This window comes from Carlito syrichta, unplaced genomic scaffold (assembly GCF_000164805.1).
Source record: "Carlito syrichta isolate Samal-C Ts95f unplaced genomic scaffold, Tarsius_syrichta-2.0.1 Scaffold302911, whole genome shotgun sequence".
Taxonomy (NCBI): Eukaryota; Metazoa; Chordata; class Mammalia; order Primates; family Tarsiidae; genus Carlito; species Carlito syrichta.
The window spans coordinates 246,416-262,989 of record NW_007247007.1 but is presented as its reverse complement, the minus strand read 5'-3'; the positions used below and the strand labels follow the sequence as shown (position 1 = coordinate 262,989).

The 16,574-nt window shown below is 55.3% G+C and overlaps 1 protein-coding gene across 1 annotated transcript in view; it reads right to left on the bottom strand.

Moving 5' to 3' along the window:
- Window positions 1–16,574, bottom strand: part of CAMK2B (calcium/calmodulin dependent protein kinase II beta) — a 66,364-nt gene that overhangs the window by 34,019 nt on the left and 15,771 nt on the right. The window contains exons 2-4 of the mRNA XM_008057238.2: window positions 10,825–10,884; window positions 6,191–6,245; window positions 1,458–1,523 (exon numbers count right to left, since the gene is read on the bottom strand). The gene's annotated coding sequence lies outside the window, so the exon portion shown is untranslated. The remainder of the gene's footprint in view (window positions 1–1,457; window positions 1,524–6,190; window positions 6,246–10,824; window positions 10,885–16,574) is intronic.

Below are 16,574 nucleotides of genomic sequence, written 5' to 3'. Positions count from 1 at the left end.
CCTCAAGGACCCTGAGAAAAGAGGCCAGTGCCTTGAGCCCTTCGGGAGTCGGGCTGAGAGGAGGCCACAGCCTTGCTGGTCCCAGGCCTGTCCTTCTCCTGTCTGGCCCCTTGGCCTTGGCTGCACAGCTTTAGGGAGGCCTGGGGGCACCAGGACTGCTCACATTTGCCCACAGGGATGTGCGCTGGGTCAACATGGGCAAGGTTGCTTGCTGGTGCAGAAGTCACACCAAGCTATTTCTTTAAAATAATAGTCATTTCTTTTGATTAGAAAAACAATAATAATCATTAAAGAAGAGTTTTAAAATAAACAGAGGAGATTAAAAATGTAAAGTCCTCCGTAACTCTACCATTTAGAGAGTACTACTGTTAGCCTTTTTTAAAAAAATGTACATCTCTATGGCAGAGCAGGGCAGGCAGAGCTGTCCCTGAGGTGAGATGTACTATTACAAGTGAAATCCCTGTAGTGGGTCAGGGTGGCTTCTGGCCTGGGTCACAGCAGGCCACCAGTGGCTTACTCAGCTGATAGCTATCATATTCTAATCTGGCCCCCAGCAGCCACGCCAAAAATGGACATTTCTGAGACCACCGACTCCTCTTTATCCCCCTGGTGAGGGCTAGCCCCATGGGAAGGCTGCCCAGGGAAAGCCCCATCTGGATGGAATCTAAGTTTCCCCGTTCTACCCCCATGCTGGGGGCCTACAGGCCCAGGGCCAAGCCCTCTGAACAAGGCCTTGGGAGTGGAAAAGAGATGGCCTCTTGGTTCTGTGCTGAGGCTTCAGGTCTCACTTGGCTTCATGCCTGCTGCCCCAGGTGCAGGTGAGCAAGGATGCAGAGGCTCCGGGAGGACAGCCAGCAGCACCTTTCCTAGCCAGTTGCCACCAGCACAGGCTGCTGACTTCCCTTCACCTTGGGCTCAAGCTGCATGGGGCCTGAGGTGGCCCTGAGAGGATGCCATGGAAGGGGATTCCTGGCTTGCCTTTGTGGTGAAAGCTTTTGGGAACTGCTCATCTCTGTGAGGAAGGTCAACCAGAGGGTGCCACTTATGGGCTATGGGCTGAGATGTCCAGGAGAAGGCAGAAGGATGTGATGACCACACTTTGCCTCTCCTCTTCACCAGCCACCCCAAGGAGAACAACCCCTCTGTGGGCCCCAGGAAAAGGGAGCCGGCCAGGGCTACTTCCCCACCCAGGCCACACCTCTGTGCTGGTCAAGGACATATGAGCTGCCCTCTGCTCTTTCAACCTGCTCAGAGAGCTCCCCTCAGGGCTGGGTGGGCTGTCAGCTAGTGGGTAGACTGACACTCCCACTCACCGATCCTCTGCCTGGGCCAAGGAGAGGCCACCACTGCACAGGAACAGATGTGGGTTGGCGGGGAGCAGAAGTGGGACTGCGGGAGGCAAGGGAGAAGGCATGAGGGAAGATTGGGGCGGGATGGTACCAGGGCTCCGTACTCACCTGGCATCAGCCTCGCTGTAGTACTCTCTGGCCACGATGTCTTCAAAGAGCTCTCCACCAGTAACCCTATGGGAAAAGCATGCAGGGGTTACAGATTCTGGAGACCTCTGTCACTCTGTCACCTTCATCACTATTATCGCCACCAACACCACCGCTATCATCATCATCCCCATCATTATCACTAATATCACCACCAACCAGCATTATGACCATCACCACCACCACCACCATCACATCCACGACCACCACCACCGTTATCATCACATCATCATCATCACCACCCTCATTGCTGCTATCACCACACCACCACCATAATCACCACCACCACCTCCATCATTAACATCACATCATCATCACCACTACCCCCATTACTAATATCATCACCACCACCATCACTACTGCTGCCATCTCCACCAAAAACCCACTACCACCACTACCATCATTGCTACCACTATCATCACCTCTGTCACCTCCACCATAATCCCACTACCACCAGCACCACCACTAACGCTACCACCATCACCACCATCATCATCATAATCACCATCACCACCACCACCCCCCTCATTGTTAACATCACATCATCATCACTACCACCCCCATTACTGCTAGCACCACCACCATCTTCACCACCACCACCATCACTACCACCACCACCTCTACCATAAACCAACTACCACCACCACCATCAATGCTACCACCATCATTACCACCGTCACCACCACCATCACTTCCACCATAATTGCTACCATCACCATCACCACCATCACCACCACCACCACCACCACCGCTGCCGCCGCCACCACCACCGTCTCTACCACCACCCTCTTACCCTCTTCTCTTAGGACTGAAAGTTTGCCAAGTGCTTACTCCTATGACATGTAACATTTCAGTCCTTACCATCATTCTATGACATTGGTACTATTATACTCCATTTATGGATGAGAAAATGCGTTTCAAAGATTCAGGTGACCCGCTCAGAGTGAGCAGCCCAGGAGTTTTACCCAGGGCTCTGCAGTGTTAACCCAGGCCTTGTGACTCTAATGCCAAGTCTGAGAAGATCTAGTCTTCCTTTCTCAACACCCCCTCCCCAGGGCCAGAAGATATGGAGCCTGAATCTGCTTTCCCTGGTGGGTGGAGATCTCGAGGTGCTCAAAAGTTCCTTCTCCAGGAGGAGAGCGGAGTGGACAGAGAGCAGAGGAAAGGTCTCTGTCCTCACCCAGTGAATGGCCCTCAGGCCCAGACCTTTTGGCCAGGATAAACTCCAAGGGCAGAAGCCACTGTCTGGAGGGCCTCTGGGCACCCACAATGGGTCTGGGCTGCCCAGGGCCCTCTGGGCTAGGTGATGGGGAGCAAAAAGGTGGAGGGAGTAGACTCCCACTGGGGGAACAGATGGAGCCCTCCCTGGGTCTGCCCAGGCTCCCTCTCATCTCAGCCCACTCCAAGTCTGCTGGAAGACTCCATCTAGAAGCTTCCCCCTGTGAAGGCTGGGATCTTCCGGCTCCCATGCCACCTTCTGTGACCCAGCATGAGAGGGGTGGGCCTGGGCCCTGAGGTACCTCCTCTGCCTCCTCTACACCTCTACCACGTCTCCCCATCTGCTTCTCTGCACCGCCCCAGGAGCGCTGGTTTCTCCATCTGCATTTCAGTTTTCCCTAATAGTTTTGGGAGGTGGGTTTGGCTCTTCCTCATTTTTGTGCCCAGCACTTGGGGCTGGGCAGGGGAGACCTAGGGAATAGAGGCTGCTGAGCAGGTGATCCTGGCATGGTCGGGTGCTCTCTCAGCACTGGAGAAAAACTGAACTGAGGGTGTGTCAAGCGTTAGCACATTTCTGCTCCAGGCTAAACACAGACCCTGATGATCCTGTTGAATGCGCCCCCTCCTAAAATCCTTTGTGAAACTCACCAAGAAGATACCCAGTCTCTGGCACATGGCAGGTCTTTCAAGGGCTGAGGGTTCCTTTCCCCCCTTTTCTGCCCAAGATGGGGCCTGGGAGCAGGGTCTCTGCCTCTGTTGCCCTGCTGGCTCTAGGTTCTGTGTCCTTCAGTACACACCCAGCACGGAATCCAGAGTTCAGGCCCACCCTCTCTCTCGTCAGTACTTGTAGGCCATCACATTCAGCCCCTATGCCGACTGAAGGGAACAAAATGATGCCTAGGTGGGGTCTTCCTAGGGATCCTAGCCTGACTCCTGAGCTCGGCTTGTCTGTGTGAGGATATGTGTGTGTGCATGTGTGCCTGCCTGTGTGTGCCTCTGTGCACTGTATACTGGTTTATGCCTTTACATACACATATGCCCATGTGTGCACTTGTGTACATGTATCCAGTTTGTGTGTGCACATGTTTCTGTGTGCAAGCGTGTATGTGCCTGTGGGTACATTTGTTCACATATACTGGTTTGTGTGTGCAACTGTGTGCTCATGTGAGTGTCCTTGTGTACGTGTATACCAGTTTGTGCATGTATACATGTGCATGCATGTGAGACTATTATGTGCTTGTGTGCCCACATGTGCATGGCAGGAGGATCAAACTCCAGGTTCAGCCCAGGCAAGGGGCTGGCGTGCCCCCACACCGTATGATGGACTGTTTAGCTCTCAGTATCCAGGGCTCCCAGGTCAGCCTCTGGAGACTGAGTCCAGGCACAAAACAGTGGCAAAAAAGCCTCTAGGTCTTGGGCCAGGACTGTAGCCCAGCGAAGCTCTCCAAGCAGTGCCTCACCAGGGCTGGGGCCAGGCCCTCTGGGAATCCCCATGAGCTCAGGAATCTGTACTTTGAGCTACAGGCACCTGGGATTCCCTAGCCAGGGCCATCTGGTGGTGCAGAGCTTCAGGCAGGGTAGGAGGCTTATGCCGCCACCTGCATTGGTTACTATGGCGGGTTTGGGAACCTCTGTCCTGGCCCAGAAAGGGTATAGTCTGGGAGGGCCCCCCATACTCCTCTTTCCTTAGGCTGTGGGGACACGCCCCCACGTAGCTGATTAAAGGCTGCAGCTACGGCCCACATGGGAGTCTCCCTCCTCTGGGTATGCAGGTATGTGTGAGACCCTCTATTTCCAGGCCCAGTCCCTGAGTCCTGTGACATTCCCAGGCATGGGGAATAGTGAAGCCTGTCAACCCCCTGAATTCACAGGGCCCCCAAACCTCCACAGGGCCTCAAGGCCTCCTACGGGTAATGCCAGCCCACCCCAGAAACTGCTGCTCAGCTTCTTGGCTGCTCTGGAGGCTGCTTGAGGCACAGAGGCTGTGGAGGTTTGTGGGGAGGGAGTGCAAGGCCCTTCCAGACTCACCAGCCAATTTCCTCTTGCCAGCCTGCCTCAGGGTCTCTCTCCACACCTGCCTGGCATGTGCTTGGCCCGCCTGGAGATGCAACAAGAATCTCCCGCACAGCACACACATGCATATACACACTCACTCACGTGCACATACACACCATTCTCTCTCCTCTTCTCAGCTCCTGAAACACACAACCATCTATTGGCCATTAGGGGCCCTGGACAAAGCCACTCTCAGTCCAAGGGTCTCTCTGTTTCCTGGGAAAAAAGTCTGGTGGAGTCTGGGGCACCCAGGTGCAGCAGCAAGCCTGCTAAGTTCCCTGAACCAGGAGACAGACATTTCAGAACACAGTCTTGGGAGGGCAGTGGTGGCTATGTGTCAGGTCAGCCCCAGTCACCAGATGTCTTGTGGGACACACAGGAAAACCCAAGACGTGGCCAAGCCTCTGAAGGGAGTCTCAGCTTCTTTAGGCCAGAGCACCCCATGTGGACGGAGGCTTCCTCGGGTCTGCATGCACCAAGGCCTGGGCATCTGTCATCTGTGGGAGGAGGCGCATCCTGTCTTGGCTTGGGCCTCCGTGCTCACAACAGCTATGGGGAGGGCAGGGGGTAACCATGGCAACAGCACCGCACCGGGCTTCCCTGGCTGTGCAGCCGCCTGGAGGCCACAGGGGCAGGCCAAGGCCTGTGGGCCCCTGCCCAGCCCAGGGTCCCAGAGCAGCCCTGACTCATGACAGCTAAATATAGAGCTGCTTAGCAGGAGCTGTCAAAAGTGAGGGAGATGAGATCACCGCTTCTAAATCTGGCAGGAAGTGAGAGGCGGCAACGGCCCCAGACGCCTTCTCGATCAGCTACTGCACACGTACACGCACAAGCACACACACACACACACACACACACTCTCTCTCTCATGCAGACACACACAGGCACACATATGCATACACTTGTGCAAACGCATCACCCACAAGCACACACTCGCACATGCTCACCTATACACATTCACACAACACGCACGCACATGTACGCACACCCCACCCACCCGCACACTCGTTTTCACATGCTCACATACCCCACACTCATACACACACACACATGTTCACGCCAGCCAGCGGTGCTCCAGTCCAGCTGCGATGAGAATCCCGAGGGAAGGAAGGTGAATGAGGCTGCTGGCTGTTCCTCGGGTCCTCTCTCTTCCCCCACCCACCACCCCTTGCATGCCCTGTTCTTTGTGGCGAGGATATCATCAGGCCCACCTCCACAGGACAAGATAAACATGATCCAAAGCAAATGAGGGGTAGGCAAAGGAGACTGGCCAGGTGCTGCTTGGAGAAGGTGACCAGCAGCAGATGCACACTTAAGGGAGCGGCCAGCCCAGGGGGTCGGGACTGTCTCCTGGGGGGTAGGGAGGCTGCAGATCCCACCCCTGCTGGAAGTGGGTAAAAGTCCCCAGCACTGGAACTTACAGATCGAAGACCAGGTAGTGGAAGCCCTCCTCGGAGATGCTGTCATGGAGACGCACTGTGGGGACAGAGAAGCCATGAGGGGCTGGCAGTGACCCGGGACACACCCACCGTCGACCTCCACACTGGTTCAGGCACATGGCTAGCTGTGCAAGCCCTGGGGCCACCCGCAGGACAGGGCTGGGAGGGCCCAGGTGTGTGGGCTGGAGGGCAGGACTGAGTGGGGTGCCTTGGGCCCTGCAGACCAGCCCGCTGCTGAGTGAGCATCCACGAGGCCCCTGGACATCGCCCTTGCCCCTCCTTCGCCCTCGGCCATAGTCCCGTCTCCAGTTTTTTTCTGCCGGAGCAAGACCAGGCCCTCTTGGTCGCAGCCTGGGCCTCAGCTGCTCTCAAACACCATGGAGAGCAGCAGGAGGGGCTTCCACTGCCAAGCCCCCAGGAGGAAGCCACTGAGAAGCTTCTTGTAGGAGAGGAGCTGGGACAAAAACACACCCATTATTCATTCACCTGGGGCCTTCCCGGGACTGCCCTCTGCCCTCACATTGCACGTTGTCAGCACTGGCCAGGGGGCAGAGTCTCCCACCTGGAGGAAAACCCGCCCCACGCAGCATCACCCAAAGGCTCAGACCCTGAGAGCCCACTGCAGGACCTTGGGGTGGGCAGGCTGGAGCAGCAGCCCCTGGCCCTCACAGCCACGTCTCCACAGCTGCCTGTGATGATCAGTGTGCCGTACGTCCCCACCCGGGAGCTCTGCCTGGCGCAGGGCATGAGCCCGTCAGGGTGTGATGAATGAAGCAGCGCGTGGAGGAAGGAGCGAGGGAACACTGAGTGATCTCAGCACAGAACAAGCAACCCCAAGGCCTGTTCTTCCTTGAGCTGGAATGTGTCCTGCACCAAGCAGCAAATATTTTCTAGGAATGACTCATTTTAGACATTGTTCTCCCACGTGCCAATTCTGCCCATTGCTAGAACAACAAGGCCGACGACAGCCAACGTGCGCTGAGCACTCACTGCATGCCAGGACTGTCCTAAGCACTTTATGGATGTTAATTCAATTAACCCTTCCAACCATCCCCAGAGTGATAAAGAAGCTGAGGCACAGAGAGGTTAGGTAACCGGTTGAAGGTCACACAGCTCACAAAAGAGAGCAGGGCTGTGGACTCAGTCGGCCTGTAGAGCCTGCACTGCACCGGCTCGGCCCCTAGGCTCCTCGGGTCTTGGGGAGACGGACCTCCAAGGTCCCACTCTCCCCCACCATGTGAGATCGGGCCACAGGCACTGAAAGTGTAAAGCACAGGCACTGAAAGTGTAAAGCACAGCCACCTTCTCCCAGGTTCCCAGGCCCGAGTCAGCTCCAGCCTCTTCCTCGAGCTCTCTGGTGCTGTCCTAGTTTCCAACTGGCTGCAAGTGCCCTCCCTTCTCTGGCTCTGGTTCTCCCAGGGGCTCGGCCCAATAGTGTTCCTGCACCTAGGAACTCCAGTGTGACCTCTGGGGCCTGGACCTTGCCCTGGGCTCCAGTAGTCCCTGACCAACAGCCCTTCTTGGCAAAACACGCTTTGCTGAGGGCAGGCCGGGGCCCAGGACCCTCCGCAGAGCCACAAAACGCCGGGCCAACTCCACCCCTGCTACTTGTGCTGGTGCTGTGACCTCAGGCAGGTTACGCAGCCCATCTAAGCCTCAGTCTGCCAAACTGTGAAATGGGATAAATAACCTACTCACGGGTTTGTTGTAAGGGCTGTGTAATCTATATGAGGCACTGAGCACTCAGCAAACCATAGCTCTGCTACTGTCATTGTCACGATCATCACCTGAGTGTGAGGAATTCCAGGTGACTGAGCTTCTGCACTGGAGCCAGGGGCCCACTTGGGGGCCCAGGATGCTTTTACAAGTCCAGAACAGAAAGAGTCACTCCATTCCTCTGCTCCAGGTCAGGCAGCCCAGTCTTTTCCCCTGTGCTCCCACTCGGCCTCATTCTCCAGAGCGAGGACTTCCACGGCCCACGTCCTCTGTTAGCTCCCTGGGCTGAGGGAAATGCTTGCCTACTGGGGGTCCAGAAGCTGACTCTGATCTCACCAGCCGAGGCACTTGCCTGGAACCAATGTCCACCTTCCCACGTGCCTGTCCCTGGCTGACTTCTGCTTTAAGAGCAAGGGTGCCCTTTCATTCAACGCCCTGGACTTGTCCCCCCACCCCCCAGTCTGGCCTGCATTGCCCTCAGACACGGCAGGTCCCTGGGGTTCACCAGTAACCTCCTTACAGGACTCTCCAGCAGAATCACTGGAGTTCTACAAAAGCTCACCCCTCCTGAATCCCCTCTATTGGGGGCCACTATATAAGCCCCCACCTGGGATAGGCTGCATGCAAAGTCCATGCTCGGAACAGAGCAGGACCCAGTCCCAGGCTGTGAAGGGGAGCCCCTCCTCGGAGCCCTCACAGGCTGCACCACAGGAGGACCTGGTCATCCATGAAGTAACCTTGCTACTCCCTGGGGTGCTGCAGGGCTGTCCTCTCATGGGGGCTGCCCCCTACCCTCAGGCACTCACCTCCCTGCAGGCCTGGGGGTGGGGGCAGAGGCGGGTCCCCTGAGGAGCCACTGGGGGGTCTCTGTGGAGAGTCAAGGCCATGTGCACGAGGACATTTTTTAAAAAACATTTTTAACATTTTAAAAATAGTCACGTACTTATTTTAGTGGTTCAGAAGAAAACCTAACTAGCACATCAGACCGTGAGTTCAGATGGGGCTAAGTAAAACAGTGAATTGTCAGAAAATCTATTTAAATAAAAACTGTAAGCAAAAACACTGTGGGCAGCACACAGTGGTGGCGAATGTATAAAACCCAGGCTCGTCTCTTATGGGTTCAGTCTGGAAGCCGGGGGTTATGTGGATGGCAGCAAATCTTGTACAGGCTGACCCGCGACATGTGAGAACCTCTTGGGAGAGGGCCTTTCCTGCCTCCTGGCTCTGCCGAACCACCTTTCCTCTGGGACTGTACCCCCACTGGGTGGAGGTTCAAGTGCCTGGGATCCCAAGAGCCCTGCCAGGGCTGTAGCCTGCCCCACGCCCCGGGGTTGGCACTGCTGCTTTCCATACTGGGACCCTGCTGGGCCCAAGACAGGAGAGGGGGCCCATCTGCCTAGCTCACGCATGGAGCACAGGGCAGGGGAGGACAGGTCCAGCTCCTCGGACCAGGCGGTGAGGAGTCAATGACTTTCTGACTCAGGCCCTGGTGAGTGTGGATGCTCCAGGCTCCTGAGCTGGCTGTGCCCACAGCTCCGAGGTGTCTCTTTTGAACAGGTGTCCTGGGCCCATCCCGGCACAAGTGAATCTGAGCTTAGGAAGGAGCTCTCCAGGTGCCTCTGAGGCCAGAGTCCGAGCCCTCTGTCAGCAGAGCGTGGCTGCCACCCACAAGGCTGCTTCTGGCTGCTCCCTGACATGGGCGAGGCCTGAGCTCCTGGACCCCTCAGGAGTTCCCCAGAGGACCAGTGTTGCAAGAGGACAAGCAGTTATACACACACGCCCACAGGGGTGATGTTCCATAGGGGTGGCGTGGCGTGCTCCTGGGGTCATGAAGGGCCAGGATGGCCAGGAGGGCCTAGTGACCCTGGGGAGATCTGAGCCAACTTCCAAGGGTCTGCATGGTCCGGGGTCCCTGCAGCTCCTAGAACTGTAATTATTACCCCACATGGGACTCAGTCTGGAGCTTCAGAGAAGAGACTGGTAAGCAGAGCAGCCATGCTTCTGGGGGCCAAGACTCAGAGTCTCTCCATGTAACAGGTGGGCTGGGACCCTGTAAAAGTCTTGGCTCTGATCTATCTCAAACGCAAGCAGGGGGGGCTGCCAGGAAGAGCCGGATGGCTCACGTGCCAAATGCCCCCACTGCTTGGCAGGGCCAGCAGTCTTGATGCCAGAGACAAGGCCGGTCACCTCAGAGACCTTCCTCATGTGCCCAGCTATCAAGGCTCAGACCTGCCACTGGCCTCTGGGCCCTGGGCTCTGAATGCCCCCATGGAGCATCTGACTCTGGGTCAGGGATCATGCCTCCCCAGACCTGGGCTGGCAGGGGGGATAGTTGGGGCTCCCAGGCTGTGGGCTGTGTGTAGTGGGGTCTTTGATCAGTCTTTGCTTTCCAAACTTTTCCCTTGTAATTGGTCCACCTGTGGCTTTTGTGAAGCTACAGACTGTTTGGGCCCCTGTGGTTCTTGCCAGGCTTGGCGTCTTGGGGAGTCACATGCTGGATGCTGGCTCTGTGGAGGAGTGTGTCATTTGCCTTTCTCTGCAGTCATTGCCACCAGTGCCACAGATTAGTGCGAAGAGAACTAGGGTAGGTAGGGGACCCATCCAGGTGGAGTTGGGCATTCAGAGCCCCATCCTTGACCCCAAGGGGGACATCCCCACTCTATATGTTTCCAAGAATCACATCAAACAAGATAAAGTCTTCAAGGTCAGGGAAAGAGAAGGGCCTTTCTCAGGGGCTTCAGATAGGATAGTTCAACAGAGAAGGGAAGGAAGCCTTTTGGTGTCTCTTTGAAAGTCTGATATAGAAATGGAAAAGGGCTGCTGTTTGGGAGAAGGTAGGGACCCACCTCCCACCCCCCTTCTCTCCATCCCCTATTCTCCCACCCCTTGGGGCCACTCACCAATGTTGGAATGCTTCAGAAGGCGGCAGATCCGAGCCTCTCTCTCCAGCTTCTGGTGATCTGGAACAGAAAAGGACAAGGTGTTACCTCCTGCCCCAGCAGCCGGTGACTCATGGGCTGCTGATGTCAGGAGAGGCCCATGCAGGTGTGCAGGGGCCATCAACCAAGAGAAAGCGGCCATGATCCCATAGTGAGAGCCCATACCCCCCGAGGGTCGTGGCATCCCCTGAGCGACTGGCAGCAGGTCTGGGCCAGGGATCAGCCAGCAGGTGTTTGGGTGGAGAGGCAATGAGCAGCACTAACTCAGGGCTAAAAATTTCCGGGATGATTCAAAGAACAGAAGGTGCAGTGTGTTAGCGGTGCACTGATTTAATCCTCTACTTATTTGTCCTAATTCCATATTCTCTGGAGCTTTCTACTGAAGCAAACTCTGTCCTTCCGAGGCAGTGGCGGGTTTGGTGGAACAATGCTGTCTGCCAGGTGGGGCCATCAGACGGGCCAGGGAGGCAGGTGAGGAGGCAGGTGCACCAAGGCCCGACTGGCAGGAGGAGGAGCCGAAAACATCAGAGAGGACTCGCCTGGGCAAGAGGCGCACACCGGTGGTGGAGCTGGTAGGAGCCCTTCAGAGCCGAGGTCACTCCTCTCCCACTTCCACTGGGCGCAGGGCCCAGAACTGGCTCTCAGAAACAGGAGATGTAGAGATGCCACTGAGCGCCTGGAACCCCAGTTTCCAGAGGCCAGTGTCCATCAGATGGTCCCTCCACCGGACCCCCAAAGGATGGAGCAATTTATCAGCCACAAATTTTGTGTTTCAAATAGAGCCGCTAGGGGGATTTTTTTAAGCTGATAGAGATTGTAATAACAAAAAGTCAAAACCCCACATTTCCACTGACAGAAGGGGGCGCTCTACATAGTGACAACTATGCACAGAACACGATGCGGCAAGGAGACAAAGCCCTCTGCCACATCCAGCACCCCAACACCCCAATGTAGTGCTGAGGGAAAAGCAACAAGGGAGCACCCCAAATGTGCTTTCGTTTACGTCAAGGTCAAGACTGACAGTCGGGGCACAGCCTCAGGCAGGGAAACTGCAGAAAGACAAATGGATTTTCAGAGTTTAGGATAGTGGCTGTCTCTGGGGCAGGACGTGACTGAGGAGAGGGCACAGGTGCCTGGAACCCTCTACCCTGCTGAGTGCTGAGAACCCCCCTCTCCGGAAAGGTGAGCAGGGCCCCAGGGGTACATAATTAATACACCAAACAAGACTGTAAGGGGATGCCTCCTTCGTCTCGAGAATGCCCAGCAGCACCCATCAGCAAGGAAGAAATGAAGCTGCCACTTCACAAAGCTCCTAAGGGAGCATCAAAGCCTCCGATCTCAGTGTGTGGGGGGAAACAATCGACCACTGGCAGGAAGGAAGGCCTGGCTGAGCATGTCTATAGCCAGTTCCCCTGGGGCGGGCACGGAAGTGGTGGTCCCGTGGGTACAGGACATGCTTGGAAACAAGCATGTGCCTTTCTTGAGTGAGAAAGCCACACCTGCAGACATGTGTCTTTGGGAACAGCGTGCCCTGGCTCTCCTCCCTCCCACCTGGCTCCCATATGCTTCAAGCCCAACCGCCTGGTATCCAACAGGAGGAGTCCAGAGGGATCTGGCAGAACCTTTAGATGGGACGGAGGGAATTGGACCCCACCCCGCTGTGGGACCAGAAGCCCCAGGAATCCCCACACCCTCACTTGCACACCCAACTCAGCAAGCACTGAGCGCTCTTCCAAAACGCACCCGAGTCCCCACCCCTCCCTCCCACTGAGTGGAGCTGCTTGGTGGGAAACAACCCAAGCGTCCATCAACATTCGAATGGAAAAATCAAACATAATCACAATAGGATGCACACGGTGTGGGTTCCATTTTTCCGTCTGCATGAAGCTCACAAACAGGCAATTCTGAGCATATGTGGGGCGGGCAGGGGAGGGCCGTACACAAGAGGACCAACTCAGCTTCCTTTCTGCAGGGGGAGTCGGGAGGTCTTCATGGGTGCAGGGCAGGGAGTTCACAGGACTGTTTTTTCTTTCTTAAACTTACTATTCTGGACATTTTTCAAACTTGGAGAAAAATGGCAAGAACAGCACAGAGTACTCACAGCACTTCTGTACACTCCACTATCCATTTCCTCGTTTTTTCTGAAGCACTTGAGAGCAGGTAACCTCAGGTAGCATTCAGGTATGTCTCTCTTAAGGACAGGACATCCCTTACATAATCCCAGTACAGTTATTAGATTCAGGAAATCTAATGCAGATGTGATTCTTGTCAATCTACAGTCCATATTCCAGCTTTCCAATTGCTCAGTAATGTTGACAGGGTACCTTCCCCAAGGGCAGGAACCAATCCCGGATGGCATGTCGCCGCTGGAGGGATAGGCCAGAACCAGGCTGAGGGAAAGGAGAACCCAGAGGATGAGGTGGGTACCCAGGGTAGGTAGTTTTCTTTTTAAAAATGACCTTATTAGAGTTAAATAAATAAAAGCATAAATACAAATCAGGAGGAAAATGCAATTACAAGTCCATTTTCCTGAGATGCAGGCAATGTACGTCACTGTTTCATTACAGAAATGTCACAGAGAACAAAGCCTCAGCCAAAAGACTGTACCTACTCCTGGGCGTGTATTCAGGGAGATCAATTGTATGGGGGTGAGGAAGGGCAACTGGCTGCCCACTCCTGACACCGGGTGTCCACCTGTGGCTGAACAGGTCACTGACAGGTGCCCTTTCGGCAACATGCCCAACGACACTGCCACCTCCTCCTGGCAGCCCCAGTAGGTTAGCGCAGAGAGCCACTGTGAAACTAGAAAACGACACAAAACCTAAGTTGCTAATGCCCAGATACATCCATGATGTGGATGCGAACAGGCCCTCACTCAGGGTGGTGCAGCCATGGGTACTCTCATCTTCTTTTACTTCCCTCCCATTTTGATCATGATCATGTGTTCCTTCTATAACTTGGCAAAATATTGCTTTTAAAAAAGATTTTGATCCTGTCCCAGTGTGCAAGCCACTGATTCAATATAAAGAGGATGTTTCATAAAATCTGTCCTTAAACTTTAAAAAATCAGGCCAAAAAATATCTAAGCCCATGTTATGTGGCTCTGAATGGGAGCCAGAAACTGCAAGGAGGAGGGGCGGGAGGAGGAAGCTGGCCCTCTCTATCCTGGCTCAGACGGCCCCATCTCAGGCAAGCCTGCCTGTAGGAAGAATCCAGCTTCCTAGCTCCGTGGACATACTATGATTCTCTTCCTACAAAGTCAGGGACATTATCCCTAGATTCCCAAATTCACATGATAAAGCCCTTGTCATGGACAAGGTTAAATAAGTTAAATTGAACCTAATCCAGTTCACAGAAAACGTATTCTGACCCTAAATGGCCCAATGGAACCTGGGAGGTCTGGGCTCCCTCCCATTCCTTGGCCCAGGTGATGACTTGAGCTGCCACCCCCTGCTGATCCCTGCCTGCCAGCCTCATTCCTTCTCTGTGGGGGCTCTGGCCCCTAAGGGACCTGTCTGGACTCAGGAGACTACAGCCGGTGGCCACTGAACTGACCCGGACTCCAGCAGGCCTGTGACAAGAACACGGCTGGGGATCCACCAAGTCTGCATCAGCGTCCCACCCTGCCTAGGGCCCCATCAACACTCTTGGGACCCCAGCCTGGGATCCCTTCCTGAAGGGGGTCCCCAGAGGCCTCCTGAGCAGCCAGCCCCACTATGCCCACTACAGCGATGTCCTGGCTAGGGCTGGGTAAGTGGGTCACCCAGCTCATCTGTCGGGAGGGGCCCAACCGGCACGGGGGCTGTGGGGGCCACGTGGCCAGGCCCTGGTCTGTGTCTGGGTTCTCTGAGGGGCCTGGGATGGGGGCTCCTCACTGCAGGGCTGGAAAACATTTGATTAGTTATTATTGATACATGTCACAGAATAGATGCCACATCTCTGCAGGCTGTGTAACCAATGACAAGTAAAACCCAAGAACCCAGCCAACCTGATGGCTGAAGGGTACTGGGTCCCCTCTCCCTTGCCGGTCAGTATCAGGCCCTGCCTCATGTCACCTCCACACAGGCACTGGCTCCCAGGGCTGCAGTTCCCCTCGAAGCTGGGTTTTCCCTGGAGAAGTCTGAGGATAACTTCTGAAATAGGACATAGGACAGAAACCGGGGACTGGGAAGTGAGGACACAGGCCAAGCCCCTCCCAACCTCCGTGGCACCCCCTCCCATCAAGGGGAGGACCCTCTGTCCTCCTGCCCTCTCTCCTCCTTCCTCCACCCAAAGATCCCTGGCCAGCACACTGAGGTCCTGGGGGAGACAGGCTCTGGGCCTCAAGGAGCCAATGACAGCAGTGCTGTGTGCCCCTTGTTACAGCAGAGAGATGAGGAGAGCATCCTTAGGTGCTGATCCCGCCTGTGGAGACTCAAAGGGTGAGGACTGAGTAGGGTTTTAGAGGATGAGTGGGAGTTTGCCTACTCATGCTGGCAAAAGACTTGGTTCTTACACCCCTTCTGGTGTGATGGTTGGAAAGGAAACTCATGAGTTCAATCATCTTCTAAATGCCTGGTCATCTTGAAAATCTGTACCCCAAACAGAGACAAGGGCATGTGTGGGTGGGCCTATATTTAAGCCAGAGGTGCCTGGCTCATTTAGTCCGGAGGCAATCTTACACACATGTACGTGTGTGCACACATTCACACACCTGCTCCCCAACGGGCTGACTCGTAGAGACACTGGCCAAAGTGCAGCTGTTTATTTCTCCTCCCAGAGAAACATCCACAGATAAAATACAGCGTTCATTTATACCCTGATAAAAGCATTTATCAAAAAACCCCCAAACCAAAAAAAAAAAAAACCCCACAAAACAAAAACAATTATACTCAAAGAGATCAGGCTAAACCAGAGCCTGTAATTATCCACCCGTTTGCTTGAATTCTAATGATAGTGCGACATCCTCAGATTCCCTCCCTTGGGGAATGCCTGGAAGCTCTTCTAGGTGATTTGGCTACAATCTCTGCACAGAGCCCTGGTCTGCCGGGCATCTACCCTGCCAGACCTGCACCCTGAGTGTCCCCTGAGGTCAGCAGGATGTGTGGGGCCAAGTGCTGGGGCACAGGCAGACTAGGGAAGCCACCGAGGGACGTGGGAGAAGTGGTCCCAGCTGAGCCCCGCACACCCACACTGGGCTAATCTCACGCAGGTTCATCAGCAGCTCCAGCCACACCCAAGGGTGCTGAAGACACTCCTGACACCCAGGTCAGGGATGGGCGGCTGAGCTGAGACTCAAAGCCCAGGCCTCTCTTGGAAGCACAGGGACACTTTATGACACGCCCACTGGTCTGCGTCCTCTACTGCTCTTTGGGATGGTAGGTGGCATCTGCCCGGTGGCCGTAGCCTGACCTCACTACCACATTGGCTATTTACACCCTGCAGATGCTGGCCGCAGGTGCAGCAAGGCCAAGACCAGAGCAAGGGGAGCAATTCCACTCTGGCACAAGGAGGGCACGCGAGGACTCAGGCGACAGGGATTTTCTTCCCTCGCCCCACAGACTTCTCCCAAACGCAGCGAGAGCCCTGCTGGTCTGGGCCACCCACCTGTGGAAGCCTGACCAAAGCACTCATGCTCGTGGGTAAAGACAAGGCCTGGTTATCCCCACCTGGATGTCACACCAGCTGATGTTCACGCTTTTCAGGAGCAGGGACCACAGTGCCTCCCAGGA